Consider the following 19,290-nt stretch of genomic DNA (forward strand, 5'->3'; position numbering starts at 1 on the left):
CAGTGGCCTCTGAACGACCCTAAATTCGACTGTACCCACCAAGGACACTCTGGGCTAACAGCCAGCTGCCCCGAAAAGAATCAATAAAAGTTACTTCAACATGAAATTTGAACTGTATCTAAAGAAACATTTTCTGTGTGAGAATTTGGTGGAACTGATCTCATCAACCAATCACGAAAATTCAAAATATTACTTGTTACTTTTTGAAATGTAATTTTACTATAAAAGATGGTAGAATAGAGAGGTTGAGAGCGAGACCCTTCAGAAGATTTTCGATTTCCTGACGTTATGCTGACGGAGAGGACGGTGACACTGCAGGACAGCTGTTTCCTAAGACTCTGACAGTATGGACTGATGACCAAGATTTTGACTTAGAGGACGACTTTTAGCCAGAATAGGTAAATATGATGGCCTACTGCTTGATTAAACAGAAGATTCGATTTTTAATTATTTAGATAAAGATTCAAGATTTATTACAAGAACTGTGTTGGGTCGTTATTATGAAAAGTGTATTTATGTAAATAAATTATAGATTTACTTATCACTTCAACAAGCAGCTAAGCTGATTCATGGCCTATTCATGGGAGGAGTACTAAAAGGTGAAGTTTAGGCCTTAATAAAGAGAGAAAGGTAGGGAAATCTATTAGGGATAAATGAGTACTTCCTTCCATTACAGCGAGTGGAACAACCGCCTCTTTGGAAACAGGTTAATAGAGGATGAATGTTGGTGTTATGGGCCCTACCAGCGAATGTAGTGATTGAGTGTGTCTGTACGATTTATGACCTGTGACGAAAAGAGGGATTTTGTATTCCGCGCTGCATCACGGGAAGGGACACCTTTCTGCACAAAATCAATCAATTGAGGAGATTTCCTCTTTTTATGTGTGCTGCACAATGCAGCACACATAAAGGAGGAAAAAACAAGGAGAAATGAAAACACTTCCTCTCGTTGCACCTCCCTAACGTCACTCTTGGAGTGGCGTTAGAATCGAGGCCCCTTACGGCACTTTTGCACCGCCGGAGTGTCACTTTTTTGACACTCCGGCGGCGCAATGTGCAGCAGCATATTTACGAGGCCCCTTGCATCACATTTGTGCTGCCAGAGTGTCACTTTTTTGATGCTCCGGTGGTGCAATGTGCAGCAGCATATTTACAAGGCCGTGTGTTATGGGTATGTCATTTTAAGAACATTTGCTATGTCATTACATGATGTAAAATATTCCATGTTCTATTGTTGTTTGGTTCTGTTTGGAACCTCATCTGGCAGTTGGTGCTGGATCGAGGTCTGTGAGGGTTGAAATAATATACCTTTCTACAATAAATCTTATGAAGAATTAATATGGATCGGAAATCTCATTCTTAACACTGGCGACGATGTGAACTAACAAGGATATCAACCCTACACAAAATTATTATACAGAAACGAACCTACGCGTAAGAAGAAATCTCGTCATTCCTGACATCTTTCGATACTCTCCTAAATCCATTGAGGAGACAACGAAGACAACAGGAATCGGAACACCTTGGCAATCGGAGCACCTAGGCAAGTACATCTGAGCCACAGTAATTTGCGGAAGGTACGAAGTGTGCATGTTGCAAGATTGACCTCTGATCCAGCTGGATGTGTGCAGCACTAAGTCTGAAGAGGTTCTGATGACGTATTAACGAACAAACTGTCACTCCTAGTGTATCTTGGGAGTTTACAACTAGACCGTACATCTTAACCTGATTGTGCGGTATTGCGTCATGACGTATTGACGCCGGCGGCCATTTTTGATCGTCGCATACATTTTCTTTCGGTTTTCACAGCATTCAGTTTCAGTCATCGAAGATCTGTCGGCATATTAATCGGCTTGAGGTAAAATACTTGAATTTTTCCGGATGTGCACACAGTGATGCACACACTATTATACCTGTATAAAAACTACTTGGCATTTAAAATGAATTTGGAGTGCATACAGTGATGCACACACTTTGATTTTCATTCTGCATTTTGGTGTACACATATTTGATCCAACAGTGATACACACACTTAAAGGACATCGTGGGACAAACTTCTTCTGTTGATGTATGCCTTTTCCTTAATGTAAGCAATCTGACTATTTTTGATGAGGAATATACTTATTCTCTCTTGTTCATCTTCATTTCCTCAACAATTTTACGATAACAACAATTTTTATTCTTATCTCCTCTAAATATTGTTCAGCGATTTTATAATGGCTACTTTATCTGAGCCCCCCCATTTTTTGTCAGAAAAAGGTGAACCTGTATTGCCTTGGAAAAGATGGAAGTTAATTTTTGACTCTTACCTTATAGCTATTGGAGGTGAAAAATGTTCTGCATATTATAAACAAGCCATTCTTTTACATAATTTAGGTATTGAAGGAAGGTGTATTTATGAGAGCCTTGATTTAATTGAAATTGGTAATGATGCTGGAGAACCTAGTAATGTGTATGATATGTCTGTATTAATGCTTGAGAAACATTTTGGTTCACATATTAACGTGGTCTTAGAAGGACATACATTATTTTCTAGGGTTCAAGGCAAGACAGAGAAAATTACCAGCTATGTTGCTGCTCTTAAAACATTAGCTTGTCCGTGCGACTTTGAGCATCTGACTGATTCATTGATCAGAGATCAAATTGTCAGATGCACAAATAACATAAAAGTACAAGAAAAATTATTAAGAAAAAATCCAAACTTAAAAGATGCAGTTTCTATTATAGAGGGAATGGAGAATACCAGCATGTGGGTGCGTGAGATGCGTGAGGAAAAAAGTAAAGAAAGTGCTAATAAAGACAATGGATGTACAGAGTCATCAGTAAATGAAACAATAGAGTAGATAAACAGATTGACAAGGATAATGAAAAGGCTGGATCACTAGTCAATAAGGATGTTGAAAAGAAATTTGATTAAAAAAAATATACTCCTCTTGATGTCAAATCTAGTGGTCCAAAATGTTTCAGATGTGGCAGTGAAGGACATAGGACAAACAGTCCAGGGTGTTTTTCAAGATTCACAATTTGGAAATTTTGTGGAAAAAAGGGAGATTATGCCCGTGTATGTCACGGACTCAAACAACAAAACATAAATTATTTATGAGATGAAACCAAAGTAGTTTCCAGTGTATGTGAGGATGGGGGCGTGGATGAAGATCCCATTGAGATGCCTGAATGTGAGATTATGGTTGGTGGAAAAAAAATAATGGTCTTGGCGTATTCTGGATCACCATATACAATGATAGGTGACAAAAATTGGTCAAACACGTTTGGTTGTGAGAATGTTGAATTGTTACCTTCAGACATCAATCCTATGAGTTATGGAGGTGTGAGCATTGATGTACTGGGGTACTGTGTTAAGAAGATTCAATTTGCTGATCGCGAGACTGTTGGTAACATTTATGTGGTGAAGGGGGATGACAATCTCCTTGGCTGGAGGCATCAGAGAGATATGGGGATCACACTTAATCCTAATAGTAAACAGAAAGTTTTATTATTATCCAAGGAAGAATTGCCTTTAGATATTTGTGAAAAGTTTCCTGGCATTTTTGGCAGCAATCTTGGTCTTTTAAAACATTTTGAACACAAGATTATTGTGAAAAATGGTGCAATACCTTTTGTAGCCAAAGTGGGGAAAGTTCCAAATATGATGATGGAACCATTGGAACGTGAGATCAGAAAACTTAAAGAAAGAGGGGTTATTGAAGAAATTGAAAACTCTGAATGGTATTGGCACCTAAAGATGGTGGGAAGGAAATTCGGTTGTGTGCGGATTTGAGAGGTCCGAACAAATGTATTTGGGTAGATAGACAACCTTTACCGAATATCACAGAAACTTTGGCTCTCATTAAAGATGCTAAAATGTTCAGTGTGATGGATTTGTCCTCCGCCTACCACCAGGTTAAGTTGCATCCTGAGTCTAAACACTTGACTTCATTTGTTACGCCAATTGGAGCTTTTCAATTTGTGAGGATGCCTTTTGGACTTGCTTCAGCTGCGGCATGTTTTCAAAGAGTAATGAAGCAAGTGTTGCATGGTTTAGATAAGGTTCTCTTTTTTCAGGACGATATACTAGTGTATGGTAAAGATCTGGAAGAACATGATGGTATTCTGTGGAAAGTTTTAGAAAGATTACATTGTGCAGGTTTGGTGATCAAAAGAGAGAAATGTAAATTTAGGGTTACATCAGTAACTTATCTAGGTCACACAATTTCTGGTGAAGGAATTAGTCCTAAGATTGAGTTAGCTAAAAGAATAATGGAGGCTCCCAAACCTGTTAATAAGGATCAGATACGTTCTTTTCTTGGTTTGGCAGAGTTTTGCTCTAAGTTCATCCAGAATTTTGCTTCTATTTCTCAGCCTTTGAGATCTCTACTAAAAAAGGTGCTCAGTACGTTTGGTCTAAAAAGTGTGATGAAGCCTTCAATTGTATGAAGGGGTACATTTCAAAATGACCTACTTTAGGTTATCTTGATGTAAATAAGAAGACAATGTTATCCACTGATGCAAGCATTTGTGAATTAGGTGCTATACTTGCTCAGGTTGTCAATGGTGAATTGAAGGTTGTTGCTTTTGCTTCACGTACATTGAGAGGTGCGGAAGAAAGGTACTCCGTTATTGAACGGGAAGCACTAGCTGTATTTTGGGCTGTTCTTCAATTTAGATTTTTTTTTATGGGGAATACCGTTCACTGTGATGTCTGATCACAAACCTCTTTCAAAGATTTTTACCTCTAGAGAGATAGACAATTTTTCTCCTAGAATTGCTCGATGGGTGGATGGATAATCTAATTATAATTTTGTGGTTGAATTTCTTCCTGGTTCCAAAAATTGTATGGCTGACTATATGTCGAGGTTACCAATTGAATCAGATGTGGACGATGTGAATTCTACAATCATAAATTGGATTTGTGAATCTGCTCTAGAGGATAAAGAGTGGAGCGAAGCTTATGCGAATGATCCTGATCTCATTGAGTTAATGAGTTTCATTGTGAATGGTTGGCCTGATAAAAAGATGTTGTCTTCTACTTTGAGCAATTATTTTTGTGTGAAAGATGAGTTGAGCATTTTGGATAATAAGATATTGAGGGGAAAACATGTAGTGGCTCCTAATGAGTTAAAATGTAAATTGATCAATTTGGCACATGAAGGCCATTTAGGTCGTAACAAAACCAAAGCAAGGCTACGTGAATGGTACGGGTGGCCTGGAATGGATCATGAGGTGGAAAGTGTGGTAAAAGATTGTTGGCAACGTGCAAACGATGATAAATCTAAGAAAACTTTCTCTGCACCAATTTCACCAGTTGATATACCTGTTGAGCCTTGGACTAAATTAGGTTTAGACATCGCAGGTCCATTTGAAAAGTTAACTCGTGATGAGCGATATGTAATTTTATTGGTGGACTATACTTCCACATGGGTTGTGACAAAATGTGTTCCGATGGTTAATACTAGAATTGTAATTGATTTCCTTAAAGATGAGTTCTCCAGAGAAGGAATTCCTAAGACACTTATTACTGATAATGGAGCACAATTTGTGTCCTTGGAAAAGGAACAGTTTCTTTCCAGTTTGGCCATTGTCCATTTTAAAACTGCTCTTTATTTGCCACAAGCAAATGGGTTGGCTGAGAGCATTAACAAAATTGTCAAAAGTTGTGCTCAACGAGCAATTCAGAACAAAGAATCTTTGAAAGTGTCCTTAAGAGAGACTTGGTGGGCACATAGAGTAACACCCAATACTGTGACATTTGTGTCACCATTTGCAGTTCTCAGGGGAAGAAAACCTTATTGTAAGTTAAATCCTGTTTGGTTGGGATTAGATGCTTCTCTTCTTGACCAACCTTCTGTCTCTGAGATGAGTCTACGAAGAAAGAATTATCAAAACAAATATAAAATCAATTTTGATAATAAACATTGTACTAGGCAGACTTTTTGGAGTGTTGGTGATACAGTTCTTGTGAGAAAGCCTGGGATTGTGAGGAAAGGCCATTCTAGATGTATGGGTCCATTTGTAATTTCTGCTGTCAAAAGAAATGTAATTGTGTTGGATTCTGGAGATATCTGGAATATGTCTCGATTGGTGAGAGTTTCCAACCAACATTCACGACTTTCCCAACGTGTTGTTGTGAATCATTACAGAGACTCAACCAGACGAGATTTTGGTAGGTTAAGAACGAGAATAACGTGGCATAAAGATTATGTAATGTCTTCTCATTAATTATGTCTTGTAGTTCTTCTATATTTATTTATTTTTCTTGTTTTATGCATGTATGCATGTTTAATTAATTCTGCATTTTTCCTTTAATTGTTCTTTCATGTTATTTTATATTATTTTTAGCTTTGTCTGTTATCCTTGTCATACACATAACCTTCTTTTTCTTATTATTGAGGGGAAGATGTGTTATGGTTATGTCATTTTAAGAACTTTTGCTATGTCATTACATGATGTAAAATATTCCATGTTCTATTGTTGTTTGGTTCTGTTTGGAACCTCATCTGGCAGTTGGTGCTGGATCGAGGTCTGTGAGGGTTGAAATAACATACCTCTCTACAATAAATCTTATGAAGAATTAATATGGATTGGAAATCTCATTCTTAACACTGGGCAAAGCCACTTTCTGTGGCTTTGCATGGCCTTGTAAATATGTGGAAAAGCTAGGGTGTACAGTTCCTAATTGGACATGGGGGAGGGAGAGAGAGGTCTTTCATAGTGTTGCCCTCACACACCCCAGAGGATGTCATGCTTCATCACTGGGCCTTGCTCCTCGTCAGGCCGGCACTGCAATGCCTGACGGGCTCCCGTAAACGGAGCTCTTTGTCGGAGATCTTTTGAAGAAGCTGTGAGGGCTGGGTAGTGCACAGGTAGGTGATTTGAGATTAAAATAAGGTTGGGAGCAGTCCTACTCTAGTCAAGTTTAATGATTTAGGTAACTCAAGCCTTATTAAAATACAGTGTGTGAGCTCTTACGTGGAAGTGATGTTCCATTAAGGGCTGCTAAGGTGCAAATAGGTCGACATGTTTTGTGCCTCTTACACCCCTAACAGGTCTAATGGCACTCCTTCAGGACCAAGAACTAAAAATGCGTGTGGTGCACTACCGTCTGGTTCCGTTAAATTGGTGGCTAGTAACCAGATCAGGTAGGGAGTACCCTAGTAGGCTGTTACTGGGGTGATGAGTAGACCCCTAGATATCCAGACTACGGCCGACGGGGCCAGGAGCACAGGATAGGAGATCGGTAAGTTGCAAGAATCTCACTCCACAGAGCAACAGCGTGCTCTGCCTCCCCCGTCGGCCATTGGCTAGATATCTAGGGGTCTGCTCATCACCCCAGTACCGGCCTACTAGGGTACTCCCTACCTGATCTGGTTACTAGCCACCAATTTCCAGAATCCATTGAGATTCAGATTGAAAAGCCAGACGTGGCAGAAGGTCTCGCATACAATAAACGGGCTAATTGATAGCTAAATATTGTATATTTCTGATTATTCATATCAGAAACAGCAGACAATAAGACAGCAACAGGATATTGATTAACTACTGTGGAATACTTTGCACATCAAGTTACAATATTTGAAAAACACAGTAATATGGGGGGATGATCAGTATGATTTAATTAGATAGATGGGACAGTAGGAAAGTGAGAACACAGCGTAACACTAATACATACAAAATATGTGCTGAGTCTGCTTGCTGTAAAGAACAGAATTGGCAATTGTTTGCATGCAGGATTAATTTTTCTTAAGTATGTGCACTCACTCCTTATTTTCAAAACATAAATTTAAGTACACCGAATAAAATGTTCCTCCTTCACACAAAAAGCATTAGCAAATTGAATAAGCACTGACAATAAAGTCTTAATTTTGTAAGAAAAAACTCAATTTGTCTAATATGATGCAGGAATTCTGTTGAACTCCTTTGCCTTCTGGTACTTGTAGTTTTGTAATGGTCTAATGAGAACTGAATGAACTTTCCAATTTGAACAATATGAGATCTCTGCAAAGATGTAGTGAAGGATTTCTTCGGCACACTAGGGACATATTAGGTATAATTGCCCTTTCATATCGGTGGTCACATAGTTGGAATATGCCCCAACATTGATTATCTTAGGTTTTAGGTTTCCAAAAAAGGATCTACCTTTTGTGTATGAGGAGGTTGTCAATGACCCCAGAACAACTTGAGGTCTCAGGACTTGGGGTAGGGGTATGTGCCCTCGGTTTTACACTGCATGTCATGGTGGCCTTCAGGGCTTTTTTAAATTTTTTTAATATATTTTATTTTTTTAGGCAACAGCAAAACCAGTACATTTAAGCAGTTCATATAGGATAAAACCGTCAGAAAGAAAAGACAGGAACGCAATCAAGCACCCAAAACAAGTCACATAAATGGATATAGATATATCGAGTTAATGTCCAACATTACTTCATGGCAGATGAGTGTCCCTCAAATAGCAGATAGATTAAGAAAATATAAATGATATAATCTCACATAGACTACGCACACAAAAACAGACAAGAGATTGAAGTATGACTATATTTGATTAATCATTAACGGGATTGATGAAGTTCCATCTCAGATTCCTCCAAATCTTGTAAATATTTTAGCACGGCAGAAAGGCCTCTTGCCTTAGCCAGTGCAAGCCTATGTACCAATACCCATCTACCTCTTGGATCAGCTGCCGTTTTTAAAATGTAACCATCAAATGTTTTAGTGGCAAGGAAAGCAACCCCCGCAATCGATATGGTCTGAGATGTAGCAGCATTTATGTTGTAATTCAACGGCCTAAGTAGGGCTCTATCCTTACATGCTAAGTGTGTCTCAGTTAGTGCCACCAAATCTGGTTTATAATGTCTGATCTCCACCCGGACCAGTTGTCGCTTTGCCTGTGCATTCATCCCTGAGACCTTCCAACACATACATTGAATTTGAGCAGCCTTAGCCATCTATATAGCAGAAAAATAGCTGGACTCCTGTGTCTTGGTATTCCAACTTAAACCTAGAATATTCTATAATAAACTTAACATTCAGCCTGTATGGAATCAGTAAATTGTGACCTATTTCTTCCCCTCGCTCCCCCAACCCCCTGTAGCTAGACCAGCCTGCCAGTAGGGGGCACTCAAAACAGGCCGACTTGGGTCCACCACCCACTACCCCCAACACACCCAGATCCCCCCACCCCACCCAAATCATAAGGAAGGAATCACCCCAACCTAGGGCCATTGATAAAAATAAGGGCCAAAGAGAGCCCCCCACCTGTCCGCCCCACCCGTACCCACTGCTGCCAACCACTAAGTGAGAGAAAGGAAAGAAAAAAAGAGAAAAGGAGAATGAGGCAAAAGACGTAGAAAGTATATAACTGGAGTATCAGGCATGCTGCTTCTTTGCCCCCTTTAGTCGACCAGGTGCCTGTCTTGCATCCTCCTGAGAAAAGCACATCTGAACACGCCCATCCATTACAATCTTGAGGTGAGCAGGTTCCTGTAGAAAAGCTTGTGTCCCGGCAGCTTTGAATGGGTCTATAAACTGTCAAAGCTTCCATCGATGATCAATCCTCGATTTGCATAGCTCTGACCGGGCTACTATTGTCATGCCGTCTACTGAGATCGAGGATGTTGGTCGAGCCATCAAAGAAATAGCCTGCTACAGAAGTAAGTTTCCGATGTATATCAGCATAGGTCAGGCCTGTGAGCCCTTAGGGCCAGAGACATTGCGATTAAGAGAAACAGGGGGGCATCATTGTATTTGCGAATCCCAGTCCCAATCATTCAAATCTGGGAAAGCCCTTCTGAATAGTTGTACCATGTATTGTCGAGGATCTAAGTCTTCCTTGCCCTCTGGTATCCCAAAGATCCTAAGAATATTCCTCCTATGGCGATTCTCAAGGTCCTCGATCTTAGTTTGGAGGAATCTAAGCTGACCCTCATGATCCTCAGTAGACTTAGCTGTAGTCGCGACTATCTCCTTACTAGAAGCCACTCTTTGCTGTAGTTCACTGACATCCGCTGTAAGATTATTGATCTGGCCGGAAACCTCCAGAGAGTTTTGCAATTGCACAGTGTCTGCTCTTGCCTGAGTATAATGTGCCTGAGCCTCAGCCCTGTGAGCCTGCAGAGCTAACATAATTGATCTTAAAGTTGGTTCCTGTACAGCCTCTTCCGTTCCTCCTGCAGGCTCCTTAACTGTAAGTGAGGAAAAGTGGTCCAATATTGTCCCGGATGATATATCAAAAGGAGAGGCAGCGTTCGGAGTTGAGCACCTGTATCGGGCCTGGATCTCGGGATGCTGATTCTGTTAGGAAGTGTGTCCTGAATATGGCCAGCACCCATATAGTAAACTAAGTTGTGTCCTGAATATGGCCACTTGGTGGAGTCATTGTATTCCTTATGAAGTCTGTACACAGGTTGTAACTTAGCCCACAACATATTTGCTTACTTTCTTTTATTAACTGTTTGTTTCATAGTCATGTTAATGCCTAGCATAACCTGAGAATCACGTTTTGTTTACTGACTTGGTTATTATACACGTGCATTCCTTCAAGCGCATGTATCTGCCATCTGCCGCCTGTCATTAACAAAGCACGTTTTGACAGTTGGCCATGTGAACGTGTTCTTTCCCCGCAAGCGCACGTGCCCTTCACCTGCAATTATCAGACAGCGATGCCACAGTAGACAGTTTGCACATGAGTGGACCCCTCGTGTGCCCCACCCATTCAAAGGCTATAAAAAGAGAACAAGAACAACGAGACATGCTTGCTCTCGTCATTCTGTTCTGTTCCCTCTTACCTGATTCAGACGGCGAAGCACTCCAGCCTCTCCTCTTCCTCTCTCCAGCACGTCTCTGGCATTTTGGCATTCCCCGGTCTCCAGGCAACAGGACAGGCTCCAGACTTCTTCCGGGGCTTTCTCCGTCCTGATTTCAGATTATTTCCGGAACTTTCCCGACCTGAAAAGAGAAAAGGAAATCAAGAAAGCTATTTCACAGCGCGAGCTTCGCGCAGGGAGAAAGAACATTATCCCAGGTACTTTGACTTTATTTATTTATTTAACGGCTCTTATTCACATTATCGTTTGAAAAAAAGATTATTCTTTGATTGTAAGAACACTTTTGTTCAATGACTTTTCAGACTTATCCAGTGAACTTGGCTAATTGTTTCCTGCATTCTTGCTGAACTATTGAGGTTGAAACGAACACTAGGAGGAAAGAAGTATTTTCTCTAGTAAGAATGGTTCCACATTAAAAAAGGTTGTTTTATCAGTGCTATGTATATTTCATGCGCAGAATTATAAGATAATTGGTGTTGTTTATTTTACTGCAGACATCTGAGTAATAGGTCTGTGTGATTTAGCATATCTCTGAAGATAAAGGGAGAAAACACCCTATTGTGAATGAAGGCTGCACTATTGAAGGGGGGCGCTAGGTGGCGCACGAGCAGAATGGCCGTCTCTGAGTGAGGCCCCCGCTGTTCGGCCACATTATCCTTTATTAATCCTTTCAAATAGGGCCAAATCGCCGTAGGATCCAGCTGATTCGCCCCGTTGGTACCGTGGGGCATCTGTGACTGTACTTCAAGAGGCGAACGGGGGCCGTTCTTGGTCTCCAGAGGGCTTGCTGCGGCTCCCGTGCGCGGACTGGAGGGCAGGCTCAGAACTCCGTGTGTTGCAGGATTGATGGCGCAAACTTTCTAAGGCGGAGCTGGTACGGAAGATGCGCGTATTACACACTGAGCGCGATTGAGCGGGGCGCACCGCACGGGTGGCAGTTCGGCCATAGGCGGCAGCGCCATTGCTCCCATTCCCTAGGCCACTGCGCTCCTGGATACTCGCATGCCTAACGCCTCCTGCTTCATGATGTGCCTGACCTGACTCCTTCCTGAGACGCGAGGCTGGATGGCGGCGTGGGGGAGTCGCGTGGGACACTGATGTTCGCCGGACTCATCGGACCTCCTGCCTCCACCTTCGGATCCCGGATGCATATGGGTCTGAGGCCGTGAGGTTTGTGGGCACTGCTCGGGAATACGCTGCCAGCCCCAAGTGTGGATGTCCTCAGCCAGCGACGAGGCAGACATAACATTGGTCAAAATCTATCTATTGTGCATCAGGCGGTAGAAGATATCGGCAGGCCCTCCGGAGTGACAGATAGGTCGTGGGCGGCGACGCCATTACTCGAGGTCTACGGGCCTGAATTGCTTACATCCTCACCAAGCAGTGCCTGCCACCTCCCATACATACTGCCCAGTGCCTGGGATGGATTTTCTTCGTGCCCCCCTGTGGTGACTCTGGGGGCATCGAGGTCTGCGGGGGGTGCTACAGGAGTTTGTACCTCCTGGGGGGATACTGGATGCGCACCTTTGGCGGTGCTTGTTGATCACCTGCTGCATTGGGTCATAAGTCCCCACTACTGAAAGTGCTGCTCGGGTGGCTCGATCGGCCATCAGTTGCGCGGCCCAGATTTGGCTGCTGTCTGGGAGGCATAGTGACTGCGGCAAGACTCATATTGCACTGATAAGTCGGGGCGCAACTTCTGATCTGCCTGGTCCTGTTGCATCAGGTGGGATATTACGGGATATGCCTGGGCTGCTTTCAAGACCTGCAGCTTGGCAAAATAGCTGCTGATTCCAGTGTTGTTGTGCTCTACAGAGGCTCTTGTGTATCTGGTGTCTGAGGGACCTTGCAACATCTCACTATATAGTAGCGCTCTGGTGCCTGTCGGGACGGAGCGGCAGGGGGGCTGTGTCGCATTTTTTTTTTTTGCCTGAAAGGTTGGACTGCCAGCAGTGTGCTCTGCTCCTATACTGGATTTAAAGATCATCTAACTAATACGCCCTGGTAGTCTGGTGGCCGTTGGCGCTGAAGTGCACGCTCACAATGGGGAAGCCTGAAGCAAAACAACCGTGTCTCAACTTCGAGAATAAAAATCCATGCGTTCTCAACAGCCAGAGCTGGATGTGGGTGCTGAATCTGGTTCCGCGGGAGTTGACACTGGTGCCAACGGGGAAATGAAGGCACTTATGCTAGAGGTCTGACAGGGCCTGCCAGCGCTGGCGGACAAAATGGACTCCATGAATTCTCGTATAGACAACATGGTACACAAGCTTGATCAACATGGCGAGCGCATTACGGAAACAGAGCGCAGAATTTCTGATAATGAGGACGTCACGACACAGCTCCAAGCAATGTTACCCAAATGGATAAACTCCTAAAAATAATAGCAGCTAAAAATGAGGAGTTGGAAGCGAGGAGTCGCAGGAATAACATCTGCGTGCTAGGAATACCCGAAAGCACCAACACGGGGAAGATGGAGACTTATATAGAGAAACTCCTGCTGGAGACCGTCGGGTCTGAAGCACTATCTCCACAATTCATCGTGGAACGGGCGCACAGAGCGTTGGGCCCCCGACCTCCTCCAGGTGGTGCTCCACGTCCCATTATAGCCCGTCTTTTAAATTACAGGGACCGGGATACTGCTCTGCGAGTCACCCGTGAGAAGAAAACACTACATTATGAAGGCACGTCATTCACAATCTACCCGGACTTCACAGCCACGGTTCAGGAGGACAGGCGACGCATTCTCCCTGTGAAACAAAAGTTACGCCAAGCCAAAATAGAATACGAGCTGTTATATCCTGCATGATTACGAATGACCTATCAAGGAAAACAGATGTTGTTTACTAAGCCTCAGCAAGCTGAGGAATTCCTGAAACGCCTCAAGAAGCCTAAGGAAACTGTATCTGCCCCAGACAGCCTTGACGAGATAGACTAAACACATTTTGACAGTTTGATTTGCGCACCTGATGTCTCTGCTGTAGCCATGATGCTCCACAGAAGGGTGGGAGAGGTCAGGCTGTGTGTCTTGGATGGCTACGACATACGGGATATATGGTATGACAATATGTATTGTTCGCCCTATGATACCTGCTCAAGGGCTAGTAAGTGCCGGATACCCCGCTGACTCTGACAGAGGCAGGTACCCCCATCTCGTTGCCTCAGGGTTGGAGGGGCCGGGTTTGGCCACCTAGAAAGGTCCCCCACAAGGGAAAACCCCTGGTAAAATACAAAATAATGCACAGTTTGTTTAAATGGTTTCAATTTACAATAGTAATCTTTGTGATGAGCGGAGGGGAGGGAGGGATGGTAGAATTCTCTGGCATGATTGGGATGCCACTGTGGGAGGGGGGTGGGAAGGGAGTTGGATGGTTTTGGCCATGTCTAATGTGTGTATCAATAGTCATTGCAGACACATAAGCACAAACATGTATCTTATTTGATCGTCATATGCTGAGGGAATGATGCCTCAACATGGCACATACATAACTGGTGATAGTCCACATGATACGTGCCTACGGTTTCTCTCCTGGAACATTCGGGGGTTGGGTGACCCGCGAAAGCGCAGGCAAATCATCTCTTACCTTGATCGCCACCTTATTCAGGTGGCTATGCTGCAGGAAACCCATATGGACCCTCAGAAAGCTCCTGTCTTTGCCAGCAAATGGGCAGACCACAGATTTTTTGCTTCGTATTCCACTTATGCAAGAGGGGCTGCTATCCTAATAAAAAAGCATATGCCTTTCACGCTCGGTGGCGCACACACTGACCCACAGGGGAGATATGCATTGGTATGGGGGCGCTTGGGTACAGCCACAATTACTATGGTATGCTGCTACAGCCCCAATATCGACGCACCAGAATTCTTCACAGTGCTATGGAGGAAGATTATGGAGATAGGCTCCATGCAGCTGATTTGGGGCGGTGATTTTAATGTGGCTATTAACCCGATATTGGATAGGTCAAATATGGCTCCACATCACTATACCAAGGCACAGGCTGTACTACGGGAGATTCTTCAGGAGGGCAACCTGATAGATGCGTGGCGTCTCCGACACCCGGAGACTAGAGAGGGCATGCATAGTAACACACACGCAGGTTCCTGGGCGCGATTAGATTATTACCTGTTGTCAAGGGAACTAGGTCCCACCATAATAGCAATTACCCACTTGGCTAAAACATTCTCCGATCATTCAGCTGTTAAGCTGGAGATCACCATGCCCGAATACAGTACACCCAGACGGCATTGGAGACTACAACCCACGGCCCTGTTAGATGCAAGCTTTCACATGGAGCTGGGGGAGGAGATACGTTACTTTTTCCGTAGAAATAGACACTCGGTTGATTCCATAGAAATATTGTGGGAGGCCTTCAAGGTCACCATTCGTGGTTTCTGTATCTCGAAAAGTTTTGGGGTTCTTAGAGATTTGCGGAATACGTTGCATAAGATGGAAGTTGAGCTTAAAGCTTTAGAACGCGAAATGGCAAGGGGGGTGGGCGCAAACACAGCTGATTTTCAAGGAGAAGCTGGCCGACTATGCAGATACTGCAGCTCGGGAATCCAATTTTAGGGAGAAATATTGGAAGGTGAGGAGATATGGAGAGGGGGAACGTCCTGGGAGGGCTTTAGCTGACATGATTAAGAGACCCAGAGGCTTGCACAACGTTCTGGAAATACTTGGCCCTGACGGGGAGGCATACATAGATACTACTGACATATTAGCATGCTTTACAATGTACTACTCCACTCTGTACACTTTGCAACGCCAGGGCAGAATAGAGCTTGACAGCTTTTTGGGTGATGTGGCACTGGGGTGGCTTGAGGACCATCACAGGGACTTCCTCAGTGCCCCCTTTGAACTCGACGAAATTCGAGAGGCCATTATGCAACAAAAATCTAGTAAGGCCCCGGGGCTCGATGGTCTACCAGCTGAATTTTATAAGACAAACATTGACATCATGACCCCGGTGCTGAAGGACGTATACGCCAAATCCATGGAGGATGGCAAACTTCCCCCATCCATGAGGGCAGCTTTGATAACGTTCCTACTTAAACCTGGTAAGGCCCCTACTTCATGTGATTCCTATAGGCCCCTATCCCTATTGAACTGCAACACAAAAATCCTGGCAAAGGTCATCGCCAATAGACCGATTCTATTAATCGATAAACTGGTATTGCCTGATCAATCCGGCTTATACCTGGGCAAGCCACCTCCCATAATCTCTGTACATTATTTTCTATCCTCCAGAATGTACCGCCGGAAGTACCCATGGCTGCGGTCTTTTTAGATGCCACGAAGGCATTTGATTCCATGGAATGGGATTATCTCAATGCCATACTGTGCCGGATGGGCTTCCCAGCGATCTTTGTTTCATGGATACGCCTGTTATACACTTGCCCCACTGCCCGAATTCTCATAAATGGGCACATGTCTGCTGAAATCCCCATATCCCGAGACATTAGACAGGGGTCTCTGTCTCCACTGCTCTTCGCCCTTGCGATAGAGCCCTTAGCCTGTAAATTGCAGCAGCATCATCGGGAACGTGCGTTGCGATGTAACCTGCGACAAATCCTAATATCGCTTTATGCAGACGATATGACGTTATATGTCAGAGATCCGCAAAACAATCTTAATCCAATATTACGGGAATTTATTGTGTTTGGACACCTTTCTGGAGTCCATATTACTTGGGCGAAGTCGCAGATTTTTCCCCTCACGTCTGCTGTGACAAAATTTGCACTTGATTTCCCCTTAGACTGGTGCAATACAGATCTACGCTACTTAGGGATTCAAATTGGAAATACCCGCGACGAGATTCTACGCCTTAATTATGGCACGGCCATGGAACGCCTTACCTGCAACGTCACGCGCTGGATAGCTTTGCCTTTATCAATGGCTGGGCGTGCCTCCCTGATAAAAATGGTGACACTTCCACAGTTCTTATATCTCTTTCTGAATATTCTGTATCATCCAGGGCGACATTTTTTCGCTTCACTCAGAACAGAATTGCTGAGATTATTTTGGGGAGGCAAACAGCCCCGCCTGCAATGGACAGTACTCATGAGGCCATATGCGCAAGGTGGGTTTGATTTACCAGATTTTTAAATATATTTTGAATGTGCGCAGGCACATTATGCTTATTTCTGGATGGACCCCCCACGCTGTATGCCTCAAATTGCGGCGGAGAACTGGCTGGCTGACCCGATTCCGTTGTGTGGGATGATTCATGAGCCCGCTCCTGCCAGAAACGTGCCACCCATCACTCTCACGAGTACAGTCACCGCATGGCATAGAATAGGTCGTCGTCTTAACGCAGCAATCATATATTCGCCACTATTCCCTCTCTCCTATCATCCCCAGATGCCATTACTACAAGAAACGGGGTTTCATAAATTGTGTGCCCGACTGAAAATTTTTACATGGGGAGATCTCTTTATACACAGGAAGATTTGCTCTGCTGCACAATTCTTCCGGCTGACGACTCCCACTCTGCTAGATACATTCTTATATTTACGGTTACAACAGGGTATGCGGACCGTTATCCCGGAGTTTCCCAAGGAACTGGAGCCCCTAGCGCCGTTACATCGTATGCTGACTGCTGATGGCCCCGGGGCACATGGTCTCTACTATATATCATACTATACGTACCCACCGACCGGAGCCTACGCATGCGGCAATGCGCCACTGGTCCACTGATCTGGGTCTTGAATTAACACTTGAACAGTGGAGGTACTGTTGTATGCAAGTTGCACGCATCTCCGCCAGCTGTAGATTGCGTATTATTCACTTTCGATACATCCAATGTATATATTGCACACCCGCAAAGCTATACAGACTCAAGCTGAGAGACACTGATAACTGTAACCGCTGTGGTAGCCCAGGGGCCATTTTTTTGCATCTGGCGTGGGAATGCCCCCAGGTCTCGGAATACTGGGTGAAGGTCTTTGAGGCACTCACACAAATGACATCGAATGTCATCGATTGTAGTCCACTTTTGGCACTGCTGGGATATACTGAGCGGCTTCCAAAGGCCTATCGCTGTTATGTCACACTTGCGTTACTGTTAGCAAAACGAAGTGTGGCGTGCAGATGGGGTAGGGGACGTGCCCCCAAATTTAAAGAGTGGCTCGATGATTTGATATACAGTCAAGACCAAGGTGCCATATAAGCGGAATCGTTACCCCGCAGATCTAGACCCAAGGATATATGGGGACCCCTTAAACAGTACCTCCTGCAACACACCCCTGAAGACACCACATGAGCTGCAATGTTGATCCTGATGTGATAATCGCTGGGAAATAAGCTCATGGTCCTCGAAGTGGCTCATGAGAAGGGAGGTAGGGTGAAGTTGCTGTGCTTTGTCTCCCCCGTGCTTTGGGAATCCGCTGAAGTCTGTATGTTGGGGCATGTGTGGGGAGCCGAGGACGTTGGTCGCGTATGGAGTTTCCCCTTCTGAAACATTTTAATGTCTATCTCTTTGTGGCCCACTGGAGAGGACATATGCGCAGTATGGAATGATGAACTATGGAACTGTCCGAAAGCCGTTGACTCAACTAATATGTGCATATGATACATGTAATGTGTTAAATGTCTTAATGATGTATACTGCTTCATTCTGTATTACTTGCGGATGTGCTGCAGTGCCTGTCTGATGTCTTTTGTTATTCACAATCAAAAACTAATAAACAAAGTAAAAAAAAAAAAGGCTGCACTATTGAAAGAAAGGTACAATATTTTACATATCATGATTTAGCGATAATATAACAAACGCTGAGTACAAAAAAGTATCAAGTCACTGATGTACGTATTGTATTGTAGGTAAGAAGGAATACTACCCAATAGAAGTCACTTACATCGCGGACGTCCCTTGAAACGAAGAAGACGGCAGTGTTTTTTCTCTTTTATTTATTTTTTTGTTTATTTTGTCCACTTTTTCACCTTCCACTGGAGGTCTGTCCCTGCCTTGATGTTTTTAAGTACATCTGGTCAGGCATATGCTTTTGGGGGTGTTGGGACCAGTCGTCTCGTCTCTCAAATCGAACAACCTGGTTTCAGGTGAATGGTAACTTGACAGATTCCCACCTGTAGGCCCTGGAAGAGTTGCAGATAGACAATAACTAATTGACCTAACTTCTCCCTTTGATGTAACCCATTTCCTGGGTGGGCTACCTTGGCCCCTTGGGTACTTGCCCTGCCAGCCTGACCGTGCTTTAAAGATTTGGAAATGGGGTGCACCACGCTGTGATCCATAAACTATCTTGGTTTAGTCTGTGCTAATGTAGATTTATGAGGGGGGAAATGCCTTGAGTAGAGATAGTATCTACCTGCGATGTACAATCCTGATTTACTGGGCAGGTAGATGATCACTGTCATTTTTAATAGAATCACACCTCTGTACAGTCGCCTCTGTAATAGAATAGCGTCTAGTGGCACCCAGTTTTTCACCCAGTAGCACACCCACATCATCCTCA

The sequence above is a fragment of the Triturus cristatus genome, chromosome 2_2 (assembly GCF_964204655.1).
Source record: "Triturus cristatus chromosome 2_2, aTriCri1.1, whole genome shotgun sequence".
NCBI classification, from domain to species: domain Eukaryota; kingdom Metazoa; phylum Chordata; class Amphibia; order Caudata; family Salamandridae; genus Triturus; species Triturus cristatus.